Raw genomic sequence first — 22,488 nt, 5'->3', positions numbered from 1 at the left:
ATTAAGAAAATCACCCACCTTAATTTACTTTTATTATTACAATTATTTTGGTTATTGCACCTGCTCAGTCTACAAAGAAATGTGCCATAGATTTTTTTTATCCCTTGACCAACACGAAGCTATTCTCTCATGTTTATTGTTTTTATTTTGAATTTTAAAAAACTCAACAGTAGTCAATTGAGCTCTAATTAGCTGCAACAATCTATGAATACTTCAGACCAGACAGAGCAAGGGCTGAAAAGTTTGAGAACCATCTACAGCCTAAGCAGGAAACTTTAGACCCCAAAATTATTTTGTCTGAATATCCTGTGTAATGCACAATTTTAAATTGAAGCAATTTTTTAAATACAATGCACTGAAGTATATTTCTTTTCTTAAGAAACAATGTGTTTCTTAAGGAGCCTACATTTTGGTTATATAACAGGTTACAATAACAGCAGTTTATCATTCAGTGTGACAGAAACTACAATTACAGTCATGAGGGAAGTCTCCCCTAAGATTTGCTTTCTTGGAGACAATGGGGAAGAAAACAAAAGTGGCAAGGTAGGGCAACAATCAAGATGTTCCTCACAACCAGCCCACCCTGAAATTACACAGTCCCCAATGGCCAAAGAGCAATAAGGTAAAAGTTTACTCTGCGGTAGGGCCAGGTAAAACTCCATAGGGAGGGCATTCCACAGCAGGGTGCCATCACCAAAAGGGCCTTGCCTGTCATAGCCACCTGCTGGACTTCAGGCAGAAGGGGGATATGGACCAGGGCCAGATCAATCTTCCCCATTTAGGATAATATTCTCACTCAAAACATTTGCTTATCAGGACTTCATTAGTTATCTGTCAGCTCAAATCAGAGAAATTTTATGCAGAAAGATCTAAATTGATTGATTGATTGATTGAATTTGTTAATCACCCATCTGGCCGGTCACCCAACCACTCTGGGCCATGTTCAAGGTGTATAATAAAACAGTTTAAAACAATTAAAATTTTACAATAAAAACACCGTATTTCTAAAAATTCCCTAACTCACCCCAAATGCCTGCCTGAACAACCACGTTTTTAATGCACGGCGGAAACTCATTAAAGAGGAGGCATGGCAGAGTTCCCTAGGGTGGGAGTTCCACAGAGCAGGGGCCACCACAGGGAAGGCCCTCTCCCTCGTCCCCACCAGTCCAGCTGTCCTGGCTGATGGGACAGAGAGAAGGCCATCCAAGGCTGATCTTATTAAGTGGCCTGCCTGGAGTTGCTGGAGGCACTGCTTAAGATAGGCTGGGCTGGAACCATATAGGGTTTTAAAGGCCAAAACCAACACCTTGAAATTGGCCCAGAAAACAACTGGTAACCAGTGCAACTCCTTCAGCACTGGAGTGATGTGATCTCACCGGCAGCTGCCTTTAATTAGGCGAGCCACTGCGTTCTGTACCAGCTGCAGCTTCCAAACCATCTTCAAGGGTAACCCCACACAGAGCGCATTACAGTAGTCTAAACGAGAGGAGAACAGGGCATGTACTACCGATGGGAGCAGATGGTCGGGAAGGTAGGGGTGCAGCCGCCGTATCGGATGGAGTTGATACAGCACTGACTGGCTCACAGCTGACACCTGAGCCTCCATGGACAGCTGGGAGTCCAAAATGACCTGGTCTTTCAAGGGTAGCTATGCCCCATTCAACACCAGGTCGACATCTCCCAACCTCCTCTTGTCTCCCACCAAAAGTACCTTGGTCTTGCCAGGGTTCAATTCCAGCTTATTCCTCCCCATCCAGCCACTCACCGTCTCCAGACAGGGATTCTACAGCCAACCTTGGTGAAGATTTGAATGGGAGGTAGAGCTGTGTGTCATCCGCATATTGATGACACTGCACCCCAAACCTCCTGATAATAGCCCCCAGCAGCTTCACATAGATGCTAAATAGCATCAGGGAGAGGATGGAACCCTGTGGCACCCCACAAGTAAGTGGCCATGGGTCCAAAACCTCCTCTCCCAGTGCTACCCTCTGGTACCTGCCGGAGAGGAAGGACCGGAACCACCGCAATACGGTGTCTCCAATGCCCAACACCTCCAGGCAGTCCAGGAGGATACCGTGGTCAACGGTATCAAAAGCTGCTGAGAGGTCGAAGAGAACAAGGAAGGAGCATTCGCCCCTATCCAGAGCCCTCCTCATATCATCCACCAAGGTGACCAAGGCCATTTCTAAAGCAACAATTGTATTTATGTCACCTTTCTTTCTATGCAGACCAGTTTGCATGGGGCTCCTAGTGGTCTCCCATGCAGGCAATGATCAGGCCCCAGGGTTGTAATAGAAACAAACATTCCCAATCAATTCACAGACTATTCAGTTTAAATGCTACAAAGCAAAGAAACACAAATATCTCTAGTTTCTTGCCTTCTGGATATAGTATTTAATTTTTTTGTCACGGAATGGAAGTGAATGGTTTGTTGATGGCCAAATTTCAGTACTGAATGTGAAGTGGAGACGTTTGTGCTCAAAAGATTTGTATTTAGTGCAGTTTTAACACAAGTGTAAATAATTCAAAAAAGCATGGATTAAGCTTTAAAAGTACAAGGCATGCAGCCTGACGGAGCGCCATGCATAAACCTTGCCCACAGTGCATAATTCTTTTATTAAGCATCTGCATGTCATACACGGTGCCCTTACAGAGTTTTGGGCAAAAGACAGTCCCTGCCCCCAAATAGCTTAAAATAACAGTGCATGGGCAAGAGAAGACAGGAGAAGCAGCTGGAGATAGACACTAGTGTGGCTTTCACTAGGAGAAGTAGCTTGGCCCATTGTTTGGGGCTTATATAGGTAGCCTTAGGGATAATGTTTTTGGAGGCTGGTTACGATGTCCAAACAGCCTGCCACTAAATATTTGCACTGAAATACCTGCCCCACAGCATTTACAGCACTAGCATGGGATACCATGCCAACATACCACAATGCGCTGGAGGTCCATACTGCCTTTTAACTTTACATGATAGCATTAGAAAAGCAGTTTATCAAATCCCACACCAAAACAGCAGTAACCCTAAAAGTGGCCACACAACTCGGGGTGGGGGAGGTTTAAAACAAACCCCAGTTTCACATAAACTATTATTTTGCACCATTAGTGTACATGGTGCTTTACAGAATACAAGATTGGTTCCTGCCCTAAGAGCTCATGACCTAGAATTTGACACATGGAAAAACAACTGAGAAAAGGAACGGGAGGTAAACAGGGAAGCAATATGTGGTTGTTTCAGTTACACACAGGCTCAGAAGGGCACGGGAACTAGGGGGTTGTACCAGACTTCACAGAAAAAGAGGACATTGAGGAAGGATAGGAAGAAAGTAAGGTAGAAGGCATCACACAGGTGTTCTGGGAGACACTTCCAAGCATACAGGGCAGCAAGGACAGAGTTCTTTAATGGAGCAGGAGGACAATGGAAGATGACAGAGCAAAGATTACAGGCAGGGATATATCAGGATAGAAGAGCTGAGAGCTAAGGGAAGGGAAGACCCTTCCCATGGAGGGCTTTGAATGTAAGGACAAGTAGCCAGTGTAGGAATTTAAGGAAGGATGTCACGTGATCAGAGCCATGACTAAGGATGTCAGAGAATTCCACCATGGATCTCGGTGAGGTGGAATGCCAGTGCATTCAACCCTCCGAAATCCGTGGCGGAACGGCCTGCCCCCCGCGGATCCCCCCTGGGACGAGACTTACCTGGGGTGGATGTTCCGGACAGCGGCGGCTCCAGTGGCAGGTCTTCCGACCAGTCGCTGCCACCATTTGCAGTCTGGTCTTTTTCTTTTTCACATAGTTGTGATAGGCTACATAAAGACTTACGTAGCCTATCACGTCTGGGTTAAAAAAAAAAAACCATGTACGCAAATGGCAGCGGTATGGCGGCCACCATTTGCATTCCTTATTTTTCGCTGTCTTAGTCTACGTAAATATTTACGTAGACTATTACGGCGAAAATAAAGGGGAATGCAAATAGTGTAGTGGGCGCTATTTGCGTTCCTTTTTGATTCCCTGTTTTAGCCCACGTAAATATTTCTGTAGGCTAAAACGGTGAATCAAAAGGGAACGCAAATAGCGCCCACTACGCTATTTGCGTTCCCCTTTATTTTCGCCGTAATAGTCTACATAAATATTTACATAGACTAAGATGGCAAAAAATAAGGAACGCAAATGGCGGCCGCCGTAGCCGCCGCCATTTGCATACGCGGGTTTTTTTTTACCCAGACGTGATAGGCTATGTAAGTCTTTATGTAGCCTATCATGGTTGAATACAGGGACATTTGTGTCCCTGCTACCCAGCAGCCGGATGTCCGGCTGCTGGTGGAGCTGGCTGGCGGCTCTGCGGAATCCCTGCAGAGCGGAGCTGGCCGGGCAGAACTCTAGGGGGAGGGATGGAGCGCCTCCCCCCCCGTCGAGGATTCCAGGGGGAGGGACGGAGCACCTCCCTCCCACTGCGAAGCAGATCCACGAAACGGTAAGTAACTTTCGTACATCCCTAGCCATGACAGGGGTGAATGATTACATGTCACTATGCAAATGTCAATACTGTATAATCCACTAATGTGCATAAGAGGTGTATATGAACTGAAAAATCCAGGAACTGGATGAGTATGTAGATATACTAAGGTGATTTGTACTTCAGGCCTGAAAACAAGGTCACCACAACCATCAGCAAGTAAAGCAGTGGAAAGAGACACCAAGTTACCACCATCCAGATGTTTCCTCAGCTAAGATACCCTAGTGCCCAGCCTCTGTGAGGTCAAACAAACAAGAAGTCCTTTGGTTAAAAACATTCCTTGTAGGTGCAGCTGATAAAATACTTTCCTTTGACCTTTAACAACATTTTCATCATCAATCTTTTATCTTTGTTTCTATAGAAAGTGTGCAGATCCTTCGAAAACCTAAGCTACTCACAGATACTCTGAGAGACACATCTGGGAATGTTAACAGAATATCATCTTTTATTCTTTGCTTTGACTTGTCAGACTGTTGACAGAAATCACCCCACCTTAAATAACCATTTAAGCTTACATGTGTCACTGAGCGTATACATATACATAGGTTAGCCAAGAAATATGTTAACAGCGCAAGCCTACACATTTTTACTGGCAAATATATGGCTACAGTAATACAGCCCCATTCTATTTGGTTTTAAATATAAAAATCATTTTTATTCCCAAGAATGACACAAATTTTCAGTTTTGGGGAGGGATTTCTTATACTTCATTTACTTTCTATGAATTTTTAAATTGAAGATGCAACAGAGCAATCTTTCCTGTACATCCCAGCATTTTCAACCCATAACAGCACATCTTCAGAAACACCCTGCAGTTATCTGCCCATTGAAGATCCAGAAGGAGAAACACAAAGCCTCTCTGTAGTTCAGATGTAAATTCTATCTTAAAAGATCTCCATAGGAAACTGTTTTGCAACATGGAGTGTATCTCCACTCCACCCACCCTACTCTTTATCATCCACAGCTTCAAAGTATATCAGTGTGGGAGCTTGATGCAAATCTTTTTTTTAGTATAGTGTGGTGAATTAAAAACTAAAAGTTTCTCATTTGGCACAATTGACAAGTCATTTTAATAGCTTAAATAAAACAAGCCTAGAATATTTCCCAATATAACTGAGATTCAGTTCTACATCAAATCATCAAACATGAACACCCAATAATGCTCATTAAGCAGTAAGTTAAGATGAAGAAAGTGGCAAATAAAAGTCAGTCCTGTGAAACAGGACTTCTCTTCCCACCTCCTTCACAAACAAATCTTAATCGTATCTGCAGTAGGCAAAGAATGAGGTTATAACCATCTTATGCAAAAGCTGCTTATATAAAAGTCATTTCAACACAGGAATTAACATTAGGAAATGTGTATCTAAAATTAAATCCTTATGCAGCGTTAAGGGTTTTCCAAAGGAAATCAACCCTGAGTGCTCATTGGAAGGACAGATACTGAAGCTGAAGCTCAAATATTTTGGCCACCTAATGCAAAGAGAACACTCACTGGAAAAGACCCTGATGCTGGGAAAGATTGAAGGCAAAAGGAGAAGGGGACGGCAGAGGATGAGATGGCTAGATAGCATCACCGATGCAATGAATATGGACTTGAGCACACTCCGGGAGAGAGCGCAGGACAGGAAGGCCTGGCGTGCTATGGTCCATGGGATCATGAAGAGTCGGACACAACTTAACGACTGAACAACAACAATGAGATTTCCCCTTCAGCCTTAAATAACTGTTGCCACATTTACACTGGAAGACTGAATGCCACGGTCTGTAACCTTTCCATCTCCCACAGCTTGTGGGATGCTGGGCTATGTTCTAGGTGCAGATGAAGATCCAGTTTTCCCCCCTCCTGTGTTAAAGTTACATGCTTCCATTCATGAAATATAGATATATCTAATTTTACCTGCATGTCACAGTACACCATGAGCATTTGGCTTGGTAAGCTAAATGCCTAGAAAAAATTGTTATTCTGCCCAAGCAAATGACTAAGCACAATCCTGAAATAGCCTGCTTCAATTATTCTATTACATTCAAAGTCAGCAATTTGGAATATAGATCCTTGAAAATGGCACTCACAGCATCATTTAATCCAATGGGAAATATCACCTCATCTCTCTCAAGCAGGGAGAATAAGACAACCACAAAAAGCACAAAAGCAGCAGTGTAGTGCTTCTAAATTTAGCCGTTGATATACCCGTTGAATTGCTAGACCTTAAATATAAGTATTTTGTTAGCACTGATTACTTTCATTTTCACAGAATTTCATAAATCAACTAATTTTCTATGATATCATTACCTATCTTTGAATCCAGCAATCACAAAGGTCCTTTTTTCAGCTAGGCTGACATCATGCATGATCACATGTCTGGTTCAGAAACTGGCAAGATTTAGTCTCAACATTCCAGCACAAAGAAATAATAAAATCCATGTCCTGCACCCTCATATTTTTTGAGCCTGTATGGAGATGCTGGAAGATTGATGCAGTAAGAAGGGAAAGAAGACTACAGTGGAGGAGTGCAACAGGGGAGAATAGTAATAACTGACAATTAATACATGTAATAGCTATAAACTAACTATAAATTCTATTTACACAGTGATTTTTTTTTAAAGCTAGTATAAAATTGTATGGTAGAAATAAGAGTAACTTGTAAGTAGTGACTAGAAAGACCTTAATGCACAGCACCTTTGGAAAGAATGCTACTAAGAGAACTGGAGGAGAAGGGGAAAGAACTACCCTCCTTTGTAGGGGAGTCAAATACTTTTTCTGAGGAAAAGCCTTCTCTCTCTTGTGGGGTAAGACCCATTACCATTCTCATTCTTGCCCACACTTATTATTCACTATACAATAGTGCCCCCCTCCAAGCAGGAAGCCATGACTAATTCCACTCTGCTAATTAGTTCTGAAAGAAACCCAGCTGTTAATAACATGGAAGCAGATAATACAGCTAACAATAATTCAATACGGTAAACGCAATAGAGTAAGGCCCCGCAATAGGAAAGAGTGCTGCTAGTGCACCCGCCCAACCTATGAAAAATCCAATCCTCCACTGATGTCAGATACTAGCTTAGGACCTCCACTACACTCTCAGAATGTTGTGATGAGATATAAACTGGGGATTCATTCACATATTGATGACACCAACCCAAAACTCCAGATGACTTCTCCCTCCCAGCAGTTTCATGTTAAAGTGACATGGGGTCAAGAGAGAACCCTAGAGAAACCTAGAAGCCACTACCTTCCAGGAACCACCAGCAACCCACAAATCAGGGCACTCAAGTCCATCTTACCTAGGGGGTCCAGAAAGATGTTATGGTTAATGGCACTGAAACGATGAAGAGATCAAGCAGAACCAACAGACACACATAAGGCTGGTTCACATTACATGATAGCCCATTGTGGGTTATGTAACCCCCAATGAGGCACAGTGCATGCCAGCTCCCATTTTGAATATGCAACCCCCAATCGGGAGGTTACTGAGTCATCCGAACCTGGCCATTTGGGGTTATAAGAGAGTTAAACAACCCTTGGCTAGTTGTCTTAAAGTGCAGTGCCCAGAAGGATCTTGGAATTGTTGTTGATCTCAAGCTGAATATGAGCCAACAACGTGATGTGGCTGCAAAAAAGGCAAATGCTATTTGGGGCTGCATTAATAGAAGCATAGCTTCCAAATCCTGGGAAGTACTAGTTCCCCTCTACTCAGCACTGGTTAGGCATCATCTGGAGTACTGTGTTCAGTTGTGGGCACCACACTTTAAGAAGGATGCAGACAAACTGGAGAGGGTTCAGAGGAGGGCAACAAAGATGCTCAGGGGACTGGAAACAAAGCCCTATGAAGAGAGACTGAAAGAATTGGGCATGTTTAGCTTTGACAAGAGAAAACTGAGGAGAGATATGATAGCGGTCTTCAAGTACTTGAAAGGTTGTCACAGAGAGGAAGGCCGGGATCTTTTCTTGATCATCCCAGAATACAGGACATGGAATAATGGGCTCAAGTTACAGGAAGCCAGATTCCGGCTGAACATCAGGAAAAACTTCCTGACTGTTAGATCAATACGACGATGGAACCAATTACCTAGGGAGGTAGTGGGCTCTCCCATGCTGGAGGCATTCATGATGAGGCTGGACAGTCATCTGTCAGGGATGCTCTGACTTGGATTCCTGCATTGAGCAGGGGGTTGGACTCGATGGTCTTATAGGCCCCTTCCAACCCTACTATTCTATGATTCTAGGACTGCTAGCCATGGCAGAAGGAAACTCTAAGAGCCATCAGGAATCTGAATTCATCAGCCTTTTGGGGTGGATCATTCTATAGGTTCCCCAAACCAGCAGAGGTGAGGAGCGCTAGTAATCATACACCCTAATTGGTAATGATCTGTCCATGACAGAAGGAAGCATTTCCACCTACACACACTCAGATTACCATGATCCAAACACCAAACACCGAATTTAGAGTATGGCCTATCATATGTGAAATAAACCCATGGTTGTCATGGAGGCCATGAAACCCAGAACCTCTCTAGAGAAGGTATTCTTGGTTAACACAGGATAATGTATTGAATGGTGGAGAGTGGTTGCTAAATATTTATGTTCAAAAGTAACAGCAGAAAGGATAGGCTCAAGTCAATGGGCAAAATCAGGAGCTTAGTGCAACAATGCTTGATATCTGGCTACTGCTACATATTGCAAGAAGGTGAGGTCGTACACAGATAGCAGTTTGCAAATCACCCACTCTCACACAGTTTACATGAAGTCTGGGCGACGCTTTCCAGATTGGCTCCAGAATGCAGTGAAAACACTTTCCAAGAAGCCATAAAGCCTAAACAAAATACACCTCCTTTCAACCCATCCATCACCCTCCCATATGCCCCGATAATAATACACATTTTTTTGTTTTGGCTTACCATGCGGAATTCGCAATTCCTTCTACATGCCAAAACGACTAAAAACTGTTAAAAGTGTCACACAACCTAAGTAAAACACTGAAGAGAAAAATGTCCCTCTATTTAGACCCTGTCTCATAAACTAAATAATCCAAATTTCATGTTCAAATGTGTTTTAGACTCACCTTACGTTAGTTACTAATATGTATCATCCTGCTGGTGGCATAGAAGTATCAATGCATGTATACGAATCTTATTGACACAGAAGAACTAAATCATAGGAAACATTCCTCCAACATCAGATGTGTTGTTTCAGCACTCAAAAAGAGCTGTTTTGCAATCCAGCAATCCTCAGGTCCAGAATCCATATCAGTAGGGATTGAAAACACATGATGTTTTAACCTTTCAGCCATTCTGGACAAAATTTCTGTGTGTCAGCTCAAATTATCAAGAACCGGAGTCCTGTGTCTATAAGAATAGATGCATGAAATGCCATTGTGTAAAGAGTGCACTTTTCTGTACACTTTTATGAGCTTGTAAAGGGCACCGCTCGTAGATGACAACGTAATTATGCAGGAACTTCAGATGCACCCATTCTCCCACCCCCCCAATTGTATATGCTTGTTCTGGACCATTCCTAGAAAGAAGAATTGTAATCTCAAACTGACATAAATGTCTTCCACACAATTTTCTTTCCAATGCCTGAGAAGGAAAATACTGTATCACATTTACAGTAAAAGAATGGGGAAAGGGGGGGGGAATGCTCCCCCCCGTATGAAATACTTTCTCTTTTGAAATGAGTGAAATGTTTTATAGACAAAGTTTCAAAAAAAATACGTAGTATGAAGCTTTTTGTGTAAGACAATCTATTGCATTAAAGACTGGTAATACACAATTGAAATGTTTGATGTTTTCAATGTTATAAATTGTAGCTCTATATCGAAATAAGCTTCTAGTTCTTAATATTGTGGCTGTATGAGACTTTCTGTCTAAATAATACTTCATTTACTACAACATTTGTGGTTTCTATTTTCAGCTTTTGTCTTTCCTTTCTAACTTGCCAGACTGCAAAAACTAACATGTGCTATGTAGTTCAGGGTGAAGCAGTTTGCAACTCCCCCCCGCTCCCCCCACTCTCGTATTTGGTATATTTGCAATGTTGCTAGTACAAAACAAAGTCATTTATACTTTGGGGGGAGTAATCCAATGCATGCTTACCTATAAGTAAGGTCCACTAAACAGAGTTGGCCTTACTTCTAAGTAAACAAGCAAAGGATTTGTTTAAGTGAGCTGCCACGGGAGGATTTTTACCCTAAATGGCAGCCTAAAAACATTTAAATAAACAAATAGAAGTGCTCTTTAAATTTCATAAATGCCAAATCGTAGTTTTATATGTCAAGTTATAAATTATACATTTAATATTGTTAAAGCAATAAAATAAATTTAGCTTTGACATGGAAGTAAATACTGCATCTATTTCCACCACTCCCATCAAAATATCAATTTCCTCACCCCTTTGTGCAAAACCTGTTGCTTTTTTCACATAGCTTCAAAATGTCTGGAATTCTACATCTTTAATCACATCCTATGAAGGCATGGAAATAAGAAAGCAGATCAACTACACTGGCAGAAAGATGTGAATATATTCATTCATTCATTCATTCATTCCCTGCCTTTTCCCCAGTACTGGGACACAAGGCAGCTTACAAACATTAAAACATATCATGAGGGATATAGCATGAGGAATGAGTAGATTCTAAAGGTGGCTCACAGCTCCATAACCAACCACTGCTAAAATAAAATCAGTTCACCATTTTGATAACAACTTTGTTGTGGCCATTCCTTGTAACTTCTAGAAGAAGCCTTGTAACTGATTCCGCATGCAAGCAGGTGATATTGGGAGGTGATGCTGTCATCTTCACTTGGTTATTACTGTATCTTTGTATGGGCAGAACTTGATTTCCTAGTTTTGGCTGCAGAATTAAGATAATTTGGTAGGAAACTGAGAAGCTCTCCCTTATTTTTGTTTACTGTGTTGTCTTTAAGGCATGAACCAGAGTTTGATTGTTTAAACTTGATACAGGAGGGATGACATGAACACAAATGTAGTTTAAGAGAAGGAAGAGATTTTAGTATGATAAGATTTTTATAAGCACCACTGGCAACGTTTGTTGTATGCTAAACACGTTAATAAGAGCACTTAGAGAGAAAAACGTGTTTCCCTCTCTCTCTCTCTCTCACACACACACACCCTGACTGGTCAAGGCCTGCTATAAAACTGTAAAAAATAAAATTGAGATTTCTCTAATCCCTTAGTATACAGTTCTGAATTTAACTTTCATTAACACATGGAAAGTGGGGCAGGAGGAGACTTCACATTGTGAGTAATATAGCCTACAAGGTTTGGGGTGGGTTGGAAGGGAGGCAGAAGGAAGCCAAGGGCATCAATTTCCTGACCCAATTGAATAATTGCATGATCTACACTAAAAATCCACTATCGAAATGAAACTATGCATGAAGTACTCAAGGACAGCATTTAAATTGTGTCTTGTGATTACAGTATTTAAAATGACACTGAAGTGAAGCATTTAATGCAAGTCTCATCGGGGTGTCTATACAATGCTCTGCCCTTACCAGTTCACATTAAGGTAGTATCTTCTCAAACATAAACACACACACAATTTTATAAAGCAATAATCTGCTATCTCAATACTGCTACCAGGTTTTACTGTTTTACTGTTCCACAGAAAGCCAACTCCATGATTTTAAGGGAAAGCAAATAGCAAAACTAACTGGGAAACAAAAAAAGTATTTCAAATCTAAAGCTTCTTAGGGCCAATCCTATGCATATTTAGACAGAAAATAGTCTTACAACTCCCAGCATTCCCCAGACAGCAGTGCCCATGTGCCCAGCGCTAGGGGTGCTCAGGGAAATGGAAACACTGCACGGTGAAAAGGTTTCAGGTGTTACTGTTTCTGCAAGGAACAAGTTTTAGACAGAGCTTGTGTGGAGATGGCAATGTCTGAACCAGCCCATTGCAGCTAGAAAAAATAGCTAGAGGTGGGTGGGTGGGTGGCTGGGGAGATGCCTTTTTAATACTTTTGGGTTCTGACACTTGAAAAATGATGCCTATTCTGAATCTAAAAATACTGAGATTGTTGCAATACACATATTTATGTAATCAATTGTAAATTAGATGTTTTAAGTTATAAGTCCCAGCATGGTGTAGTAGTTAGAGCAGCCTTACCCAACCTGGGCCCTCCAGATGCCTTGGACTACAACCATCATCATGATCAATGCAGCTGTCCAACTACAAAGTAGTTGTCCAACACATCTGGAGGGCACCAGATTGGGGAAGGCTGAGTTAGAGTGCCAGACGAGCCCTGAGAAGGCACAGGTTCAAATCCCACTCAGTCATGAAGCTCATTGGGTGTCCTTGGGTGAGTCATTCTCTCACCTCATGACCTACCTTACAGGGCTGTTGTGAGAAGAATACGGAAGAAAGGAGAGAAACATGTACACCACACTGAGCTCCTTGGAGAAAGAATGGAGTAATGAATGTAAAGTTATTAGACAATCCTAATGTACTGTAGTGTAATAAGCTCTTACATGTCCTCTGTTCAGCCTTCGGGTTGACACAACAAAATTCTAAAAAGGAAGCAATTGGAGAGAAGAAATAGAAAAATAGAGCACTTTATCATAGAGCAGCATTGAATTTAAGAAACACATGAGGTAGTCAACTCAAGAGTCAATTCAGTCAAAGTACTTATAGGGTTGTCTGTTCTTTTTTCAATCTAGGGCTCAAATTTTGACAGAAGACAGGAAGCTAAACCCAGCAAGATGGTACATTAAAAAAGCTTCTCATCTGTGGCTGAAAACTGCAAAAGCCTCAAGCCAATTAGTTGCTGGAGATGTTCTCTCCCACCTACAGAGTCCAGTACACATGCAGTTAGGGAAAAATAATGTCTGGCTGGAAAGCCTGCTGAAGCAGTGACTCAACTTGTTATTTGCTCAGAATTATGCTTAATTTTGCTTTCTGAAGGATCATGCTTCTACCCAGCCCATGTCTGTTTTTTCTTGTGTTTTCACTCTGTTTCTGCCTGTCTCTCTTACACCATGGATCAGGAAAGTAACAATATCCCTGGTAGCTTTTTATTCTGCCAACGTATAAACTTAAATATATTATGTTAGGGACATGCAATTATTTCATAAAATTATTACATAAAATTATTTAATGTGTCAATGCAAGACAAAACTTGCTTTTAATATTGGATTCTGCTATTCTTTCCATCTATATTTTTCTATATTTTAGATTATAAGCTCCTTACATATGTCCTGTCATACCTTGTAAATTGCAATATACACTGATAGTATTATATACATACAAATATTCCACATACAAATATTCCACATACAAATATTCCAGTCTGCAAATATTCACAGTGAGAATAACTTGAGCATTTAAGAATTTATACTCTGGGATTTGAAACTCTAGAAAGAGGATACAGAAAGTCCTTTAGCCTGTCCAGCAATTCACCCTGTACATACAAGAACTTCCCACCCTTCACGGCTGCACTCACAGCTTTGCTTCAATAAGCTTACAACCCTCTTTTTCTGTCTTCACAATTCTTACATCAAGTCTGTAAGTTGTTACCAGAAGCTTGTCCTCTCTCACCCAGTACTGAATTTCTGAAATCTTACCAATGCTTAAAATTATAGCTACTCAGTAAGCCCATACTGAAGCCATTTATATAAAATAAAGCCTTGGATACAAAAATCTGTGAGGTTTTGTTTGTTTTTTTGTTTGTTGCTGTTGTTTATTTGTTCAGTCGCTTCCAACTCTTCGTGACTGCATGGACCAGCCCACGCCAGAGCTTCCTGTCAGCCGTCGCCACCCCCAGCTCCCCCAAGGTCGAGTCCGTCACCTCCAGAATATCATACATCCATCTTGCCCTTGGTCGGCCCCTCTTCCTTTTGCCTTCCACTTTCCCTAGCATCAGCATCTTCTCCAGGGTATCCTGTCTTCTCATGATGTGGCCAAAGTACTTCTTTTTGCCTTTAATATCCTTCCCTCAAGTGAGCAGTCTGGCTTTATTTCCTGGAGTATGGACTGGTTTGATCTTCTTGCAGTCCAAGGCACTCTCAGAATTTTCCTCCAGCACCACAGTTCAAAAGCATCTATCTTCCTTCGCTCAGCCTTCCTTATGTTTTTTTTTTATGTACAAGAAAAGGCCTTTACTGTTAAAAAAAAGAAGCAATTTTTAATTGACTTTCTTAATGTTAATACAAAGATGACAAATCAGTTTAACCATTGTTTAAACCAATGTTGTTGTTGTTCAGTCGTTAAGTCATGTCCGATTCTTCATGACCCCATGGACCATAGCATGCCAGGCCTTCCTGTCCTCTGCTCTCTCCCAGAGTGTGCTCAAGTTCATATTCATTGCATCGGTGATGCTATCTAGCCATCTCATCTTCTGCCGCCCCCTTCTCCTTTTGCCTTCAATCTTTCCCAGCATCAGGGTCTTTTCCAGGGAGTTTTCTCTTCGCATTAAGTGGCCAAAATATTTGAGCTTCAGCTTCAGTAGCTGTCCTTCCAATGAGCACTCAGGGTTGATTTCCTTTAGAATTGACTGTTTTGACCTCCTTGCAGTCCCGGGGAATCCTAAGAGTCTCCTCCAGCACCACAGTTCGAAAGCATCAATTCTTCGGCGCTCAGCCTTCCTCATACTCCAGCTCTCACAGCCATACATTACTACTGGGAAAACCATAGCTGTGATTATACGAGTCTGTGTCGGCAAGGTGATGTCTCTGCTTCTTACTATGCTGTCTAGGTTTGCCATAGCTTTCCTCCCAAGGAACAAGCGTCTTTTAATTTCATGGCTACAGTCACCGTCTGCGGTGATCTTGGAGCCCAAGAAAATAAAATCTGTCACTGCTTCCATTTCTTCCCCTTCCATATGCCAGGAAATGATGGGGCCAGATGCCATGATCTTAGTTGTTTTAATGTTGAGTTTCAAGCCAGCTTTTGCACTCTCCACTTTCACCCTCAACAAGAGGCTCTTTAGATCCTCTTCGCTTTCTGCCATTAGGGTGGTATCGTCTGCGTATCTGAGGTTGTTGATAATTCTCCTGGCAATCTTAATTCCAACCTGTGATTCATCCAACCTGGTGTTTCTCATGATGTACTCTGCATATAAATAAGCAGGGCGACAATATGCAGCCTTGTCGTACTCCTTTCCCAATTTTGAACCACTCGGTTGTTCCATGTCCGGTTCTTACTGTTGCTTCTTGACCCTCGTACAGGTTTCTCAGGAGACAGGTAAGGTGGTCTGGTACTCCCATCACTTTAAGAATTTGCCACCGTTTGTTGTGATCCACACAATCAAAGGCTTTAGCGTAGTCAATGAAGCAGAAATAGACGTTTTTCTGGAATTCTCTTGCTTTATCCATGATCCAGTGAATGTTGGTGATTTGATCTCTAGTTCCTCTGCCTCTTCGAAACCCAGCTTGTACTTCCGGTAGTTCTCAGTTCACATACTGCTGAAGCCTAGCTTGTAGGATTTTGAGCATCATCTTGCTGGCATGTGAAATGAGCGCAATTGTATGGTAGTGTGAACACTCTTTGGCATTGCCCTTCTTTGGAACTGGAATGTAAACTGACCTTTTCCAGTCTTGTGGCCACTGTTGAGTGTTCCAAATTTGTTGGCATATTGAGTACAGCACTTTAACTGCATCATCTTTCAGGATTTTAAATAGCTCAGCTGGAATACTGTCATCTCCACTACCTTTGTTGTTAGTAATGCTTCCTAAGGCCCACGTGACTTCACTCTCTAGGATGTCCAGCTCAAGTTCAATGACTGCACTATCATGGCTATCAGGGACATTCAGATCTTTCCTGTATAGTTCTTCTGTGTATTCTTTCCACCTCTTCTTAATCTCATCTGCTTCTGTTAGGTCCCTGCCTTTTTTGTCCTTTATCATGCCCATCTTTGCACAAAACATTCCCTTGATATCTCTGATTTTCCTGAAAAGATCTCTTGTCTTTCCCATTCCATTGTTCGCCTCGATTTCTGTGCATTGTTCATTTAAGAAGGCCTTCTTGTCTCTCATTGCTAGTCTCTGGAAATCTGTATTCAGTTCGATATATCTTCCCCTTTCTCCCTTGCTTTTCGCTTCCTTTCTTTCCTCAGCTACTTGTAAAGCCTCATCAGACAGCCACTTTGCTTTCTTGCATTCCTTTTTCTTTGGGATGGATTTAGTTGCTGTCTTCTAAACAATGTTATGGACCTCTGTCCATAGTTCCTCAGGCACTCTGTCTATCAGGTCTAATCCCTTACATCTATTCGTCACCTCCACTGTATATTCATAAGGGATATGATTTAGGTCATATCAGAATGGTTTAGTGGTTTTTCCTATGTTCTTCAATTTAAGCTGAAATTTTGCAATAAGAAGCTCATGATCACAGTCAGCTCCGGGTCTTGTTTTTACTGACCGTATAGAGCTTCTCCATCTTTGGCTGCAAAGTACATAATCAATCTGATTTCGATATTGACCATCTGGTGATGTCCATGTGTAGAGTCGCCTCTTGTGCTGTTGGAAAAGAGTGTTTGCTATGATCAGTGTGTTCTCTTGGCAAAACTCTATTAGCCTTTGACCTGCTTCATTTTGTACACCAAGGCCATGCTTGCCTGTTATCCCAGTTATTTCTTGACTTCCTACTTTAGCATTCCAATCCCCTATGATGAAAAGGATATCTTTTTTTGGTGTTAGTTCTAGAAGGGGTTGTAGGTCTTCACAGAACCGATCAACCTCAGCTTCTTCTGCCTCAGTGGTTGGGGCATAGACTTGAATTACTGTGATGTTGAATGGTTTGCCTTGGATTTGTACTGAGATCATTCTATCGTTTTTGAGATTATACCCCAGTACTGCTTTTCCCACCCTTTTATTGACTATGAGTGCTACTCCATTTCTTCTAAGGGATTCTTGCCCACAGTAGTAGATATGATAGTCACCTGAATTAAATTCAGCTATGCTTGTCCATTTTAGTTCGCTGATTCCCAAGATGTCGATGTTCAATCTTGCCATCTCATGTTTGACCACCTCCAGCTCACCTTGATTCATTGATCTTACATTCCAAGTTCCTAAACAATATTGTTCTTTACAGCATCGGATTTTCTTTTCACCACCAGACACATCTACAGCTGAGTGTCCTTTCGGCTCTGGCCCAGCAGCTTCACTCTTTCTGGCGCTACTTGGAAATTCCCTCTGCTCTTCCCCAGTAGTACACTGGACACCTTCCGACCTGAGGGCTCATCTTCCGGCGTCATATCTTTTAGCCTTGTGATACGTTCCATGGGGTTTTCTTGGCAGGAATACTGGAGTGGGTTGCCATTTCCTTCTCCAGTGGACCACAACTCTCCGCCATGACCTGTCCATCTTGGGTGGCCCTGCCCGGCATAGCTTATGGCTTCACTGAGTTACGCAAGCCTCTTCGCCACAACAAGGCAGTGATCCATGATGGGGTTAAACCAATGTATCACTTACTAATTTCCATTTAATTTGGAAACCTCTCCCTCTTCCTCCATCACTTCAAACATCCTGCAATTTCAAGATGCTGTAAAATTACTCCAGACTTGGATCTTAAGCATATTCTGTAGGACTGAGAGAAGAAACCTAAAGGAAGGAAATAACATGCAGTCAAAGAATGCTCCCTCTCCAATATACCCTCAGCCTTGTTCAGACTTTATATCTTGGTGATGAAGTACCACGTGCCACAATAACAAGAAAGTCATTTCTAGTTTTCTCAGCCCCAAGATTTGCCAGTCCTTTACAGGCACTGTAAAAACAGCCTCTTTGCCATTGTTGGCCTACGCAACCACAGTCATTTCCTACCACCTGCTTCAAGCCAGCACAAGACCAACACATGCTTTCAAGTATGATGCTTACACAGTGATATCATGTCAAACATTTTCCCTCCTTCCTGGCCAAGTGCTTCTGCTGACTGAGCACATGGCTGTATAGTGAAGGAGCTGCCACATTTCTCTGCTTCAGAGATGACTCAAAGCAGACACAGCTGCTTCATTCCCACAAGCTCATCCTACCTTTAACTCACAGACATTGTATGTCATATTCTATGGAATATCACTAAGCAGGGCAGGGATTGTAGAAGGTGGCCTAATGCATGCTGACAAACACAGCTAATTTTTGCTACAAAAATACTCCATTTAGTTGTGCAGAATATTCTCACCCAGTAAGAAAAATATTTGCTCAGGTCTTTGCAAGACCGGAACCCATGAACTGAACTATGCAAAAGATTCTGTGTTGACGTGTGTCATTTTGTCCTGTATACAATGCCAGCAGCATCAGTCTTTAGAGTAGAAATTCTCCGGAAGGCCAAACATGTAGAAGAGGAGTAGGCAACCTGTAGCCCTCAGTCCTCGCAAGCAATCAGTTCAGAGCTCTGGCAAGGGCAATCTCTCTTTCTCCAGCAGCCTGCTGGGCGTAGAGAACGAGGGAAGGGTGGCTCTAGGCACTTTTGGCTCTGGGCATGCCCACTGCTTACACACAGCCCCAGATTATCCCTGAGGTAATGCATTCCTCAACAGAAATAAGCTTCTCCACCCTTGATGTAGAACAGGGGTGGGCAACTTGTGGTCCTTCTGATGTTTCGGCCTACAACTCCCATCATCCCTCACCATGCTGACTAGGGCTGATAGTTCTACACCAAAACCTCTGGAGGGCTACAGGTTGAAAAAATGTCTGTAACCACATTCTATTCAGTTTTGCAATTTTGGGATGAGGACCTCTATTATTATGTGTGATCCTGATTCTACTTCATTAGAGTAAATAAAAGCTCCATGTGCAAGAATTAGGAAGCTCTGAACCTTTACATAGGGGGTGGGGAAGATACTTAGCTGTAATCAGCATCTTTGTCTGCACACAATTCCATACACTGATGCGAGCTCCTACTACAGCCTTTGAAAAGAAAACTCCCAAAGCAGTCAAAACTGGGAATCTAGAAGGAGTTTCCACTTGCTGAGGTTCCCATCCTATCCAAGCAGGGATATCTTCTTCCTCCTACCTCAGTTACAGAGTACAGGGGGGAACTAGTCTGTCATAATTAAATAAGGTAAAATGGAAAGATGCTTTTGTTTTCTAGAGGAGCTAGACTGACATACTGCCCACTATTAACCACTATTTTGGTTAACTGGAAAGAATGAAGTGTGGATCAGGTAAAGTAACACCCACTTCAGAACACAGGAATTAACTTCCAGATGCACTTTTGTAGAACAGAAGTTTAAATCCTGAAGAGTCTTACACCAATAGAAAGGCTTTTCCTAGCCTGTGGCCTCATTTTTTTTTTTAAATTTAAACAGAATTGACCAAATTATCATCACCTACCCTCTCTGGCACCATGTACAGGTAGAGATGTGAAACTCTGGGCTGGTGGGAGGGGAAGAGACACAGGGTTTTTTCCTGTTTGCTTGTTCTAGGCCTTTGAAAAAATTCCCCAGTTTTTTTTTAAACCAAGTTGTTTGGGAAAACACTAAGCAGCTCACAAAACAGGATCTGACCTTTGGTGGACAGAAGAGAGCCATGGAGCCAAATGCTTTCCACCACTACCTTCCTCCTTTATTTGGAAATTGCTCTTCATGCCCAGAGAATAGACCATTTATTATACTGTGCCCTCCCTTGAACAAATAAAGTATGTGCTTCTGTAGATTACTGTAAACACTGTTCTCTATTTCCTAGAACACTGCAAGTCACAAGTGGTGTACAATGCAACACTGACCTTTTTACAGGGTTGTTTTTGAGGATTATTGAGAGAACCGATATGATGGACTTTGAGCACTACAAAGCACCATATAAACGGTCACCATTGTTCATGCTTAAGACACAGAACACAAATGCTAGTAAAACAATTAAACATGCAGCTAGCTTACATAGGCATGCAATAGTTTTCTCCAATTCTTCTTCTATTGCTTTTAGCTAGAAATGCCACTAGGAAGTTGTAGCAGGGTTTTTTTTTAAATTGTTTATTGAAGATTTGTCTTTTTTTTTTTTTAAGGACACATTTGGATTTTTTTTTAAAAAACTTTCTAGAATAGATAAAGTAATCCTGCATTCAGATTAACTGCTTGGAAAAGTAGCACAAGAATCTCAAAGTTGTGGAGATACCTTGGCTTCTAGGACAGCTGGGAGGGGTAAAAGCCCTGCCACAACAGACTGGGAATTTTTATACAGCAAAATGAGGAAGTGCACATATCAGTAGACACTATCAGTGAGTCCACATTCCTACAGACTTGAAAGACCTGAATTTGCTATCCGGCTGTAAAATATAAAGAACAAACTCTAGGTTAAAAAAAACAACATGAACAGTAGAAGCAGAAATAATTTAGTCCTTGAACTGAGCATGGGAATTTCCAAGTCAAACAAGTGAGCAAACTGATACATTGGATTGGAAAGTTCTAAAAAGCCATTTCATCCAATTTTATAACACAGAAGACTTTTCAATCCAAGAACACCCCATGCAAAAGAACCTTCTATATGCAATCCATACTACAACTATATATCTATAAATAGCCTTAATGAATAGCCTTAATACTGAATGTGTCGATATGTGAACCAATGTGGTTCAATGGGTGGTAGTTTGACCTGAATGTGAAGGGTCTGGGTTCAAGACCTAGATACACTAAGAGCTCATTGGATCATTTTAGACAGGTCACTCTTATTTAGCCTGCTCCCACCTCACAGGAGTGTTGTAAATACAAACAGGAGCTCGCTTCTCCCCCCCCCCCGCCTCCTCTCTATTTTCTTTTCCTTTGTATCATGACATTTAGACTGTAAGCCTGCAGGCAGGGACTGTTTTATTTCCAATCTTTGTAAGCTGCTCTGGGAATCTTTTCAGCTAAAGAGCTGAAAACGATCTGAATAAATAAGGACAAAAAAGTCACTTTGTCTATTAAACACTCTATATGAATAACAGAAAAAAATGTAGCATACCTACAACAACTTTTCTTTCTGTAATATGTTGCATAGCATACTGGGAACAGCTTGTGCTATCTGTACCAGGTTGTGCAACTATTTAGGGTTCCAGCTCTAAGTTTTGTACTAGAAGGTCAATAGGTCATCCAAGATATCGTGGACCTTCCCACCATGTTCCTCAAGATCTCTGCATAGGTACTGTGGGGAGCATGGTCCCGTTCAAGTTTGACACACACACAAAACCAAACTAAGGGAGCAATCCTATGGCCACTAGACAGCGCCTAGATGGCTATAGGATTTTTTAGTTTCTAGGAACCGAGCTCAGAGCCAGGGCTCTGAACTCAATTCCCAGAAACCTCACTTGTAGGCGGCGTGGTTCCCAGAAACCTCACTCTGGTTCGTCCCCATCTCCGTGCTCGTAAGCACAGAGCGGCAAAAAGGGGACATTGCCGGGGGTGGGGCAGGGACTGCGGAAGTGTTGTTAAGTCCAGCCTCCCCCGAACCCTGCTCTGGCACATCCTGGCTAGACAGCTGAAATCAGCTGTCTAGCTGCAAATGCAGGGCAGCCAGAGCATGGAGGAGAGGATTCCCTCTGTGCTCCACCCACCCTGCATTGGATAGTCAGCCACTTCTGAGTTCAGAGGAGGCTGACTATCCCCATAGGATTGCACCCTAAAGGTCATAGACATGATTCAGTCTATTTCTGAGTAGGTTCTCTAGCCTGTAGTTTGAAGCAGTGAGAAGCAGCACCTGCAGACAAGTCAACTAGCACAAGACTGATACAAACTGCAGACAATTGGAGTCCCAACAACATGCCCAACTTCCCTCATTTGGCTTAACATTCAAGCCCCTGAAGGGTTCTGGAGAACTTGAACGCCTGCTCACTATTTTGTGACATTTTAGTTGACCATAATAAAGTATCCTATCATACATGTTGGATTTTTGTTCCTAATAGACCAATGGATTTATAACTTTCATATCTTATCCCTGTATGTATTATTGCACAAAACGGAATGCAAGAAGGAACATACCTTGAGAGACAAAGGTCAGATAAAAAAATACAACAGTGGAACTCTTGTGCAGACATAAGGTAAAGAAATCAGTGCAAACATA

General features: G+C 42.0%; 1 protein-coding gene across 3 annotated transcripts in view; it reads right to left on the bottom strand.

The window, feature by feature from the left end:
• RNF217 (ring finger protein 217) overlaps positions 1-22,488 on the bottom strand; it is a 56,855-nt gene that overhangs the window by 32,196 nt on the left and 2,171 nt on the right. The gene's annotated exons all lie outside the window — the stretch shown is intronic.

This window comes from Heloderma suspectum, chromosome 1 (genome assembly GCF_057233095.1).
Source record: "Heloderma suspectum isolate Gila_16-S chromosome 1, 16-S_ref, whole genome shotgun sequence".
Classification (NCBI taxonomy): domain Eukaryota; kingdom Metazoa; phylum Chordata; class Lepidosauria; order Squamata; family Helodermatidae; genus Heloderma; species Heloderma suspectum.
Note: the sequence above shows the minus strand (reverse complement) of the source record. Positions and strands in the feature narration are given on the sequence as shown.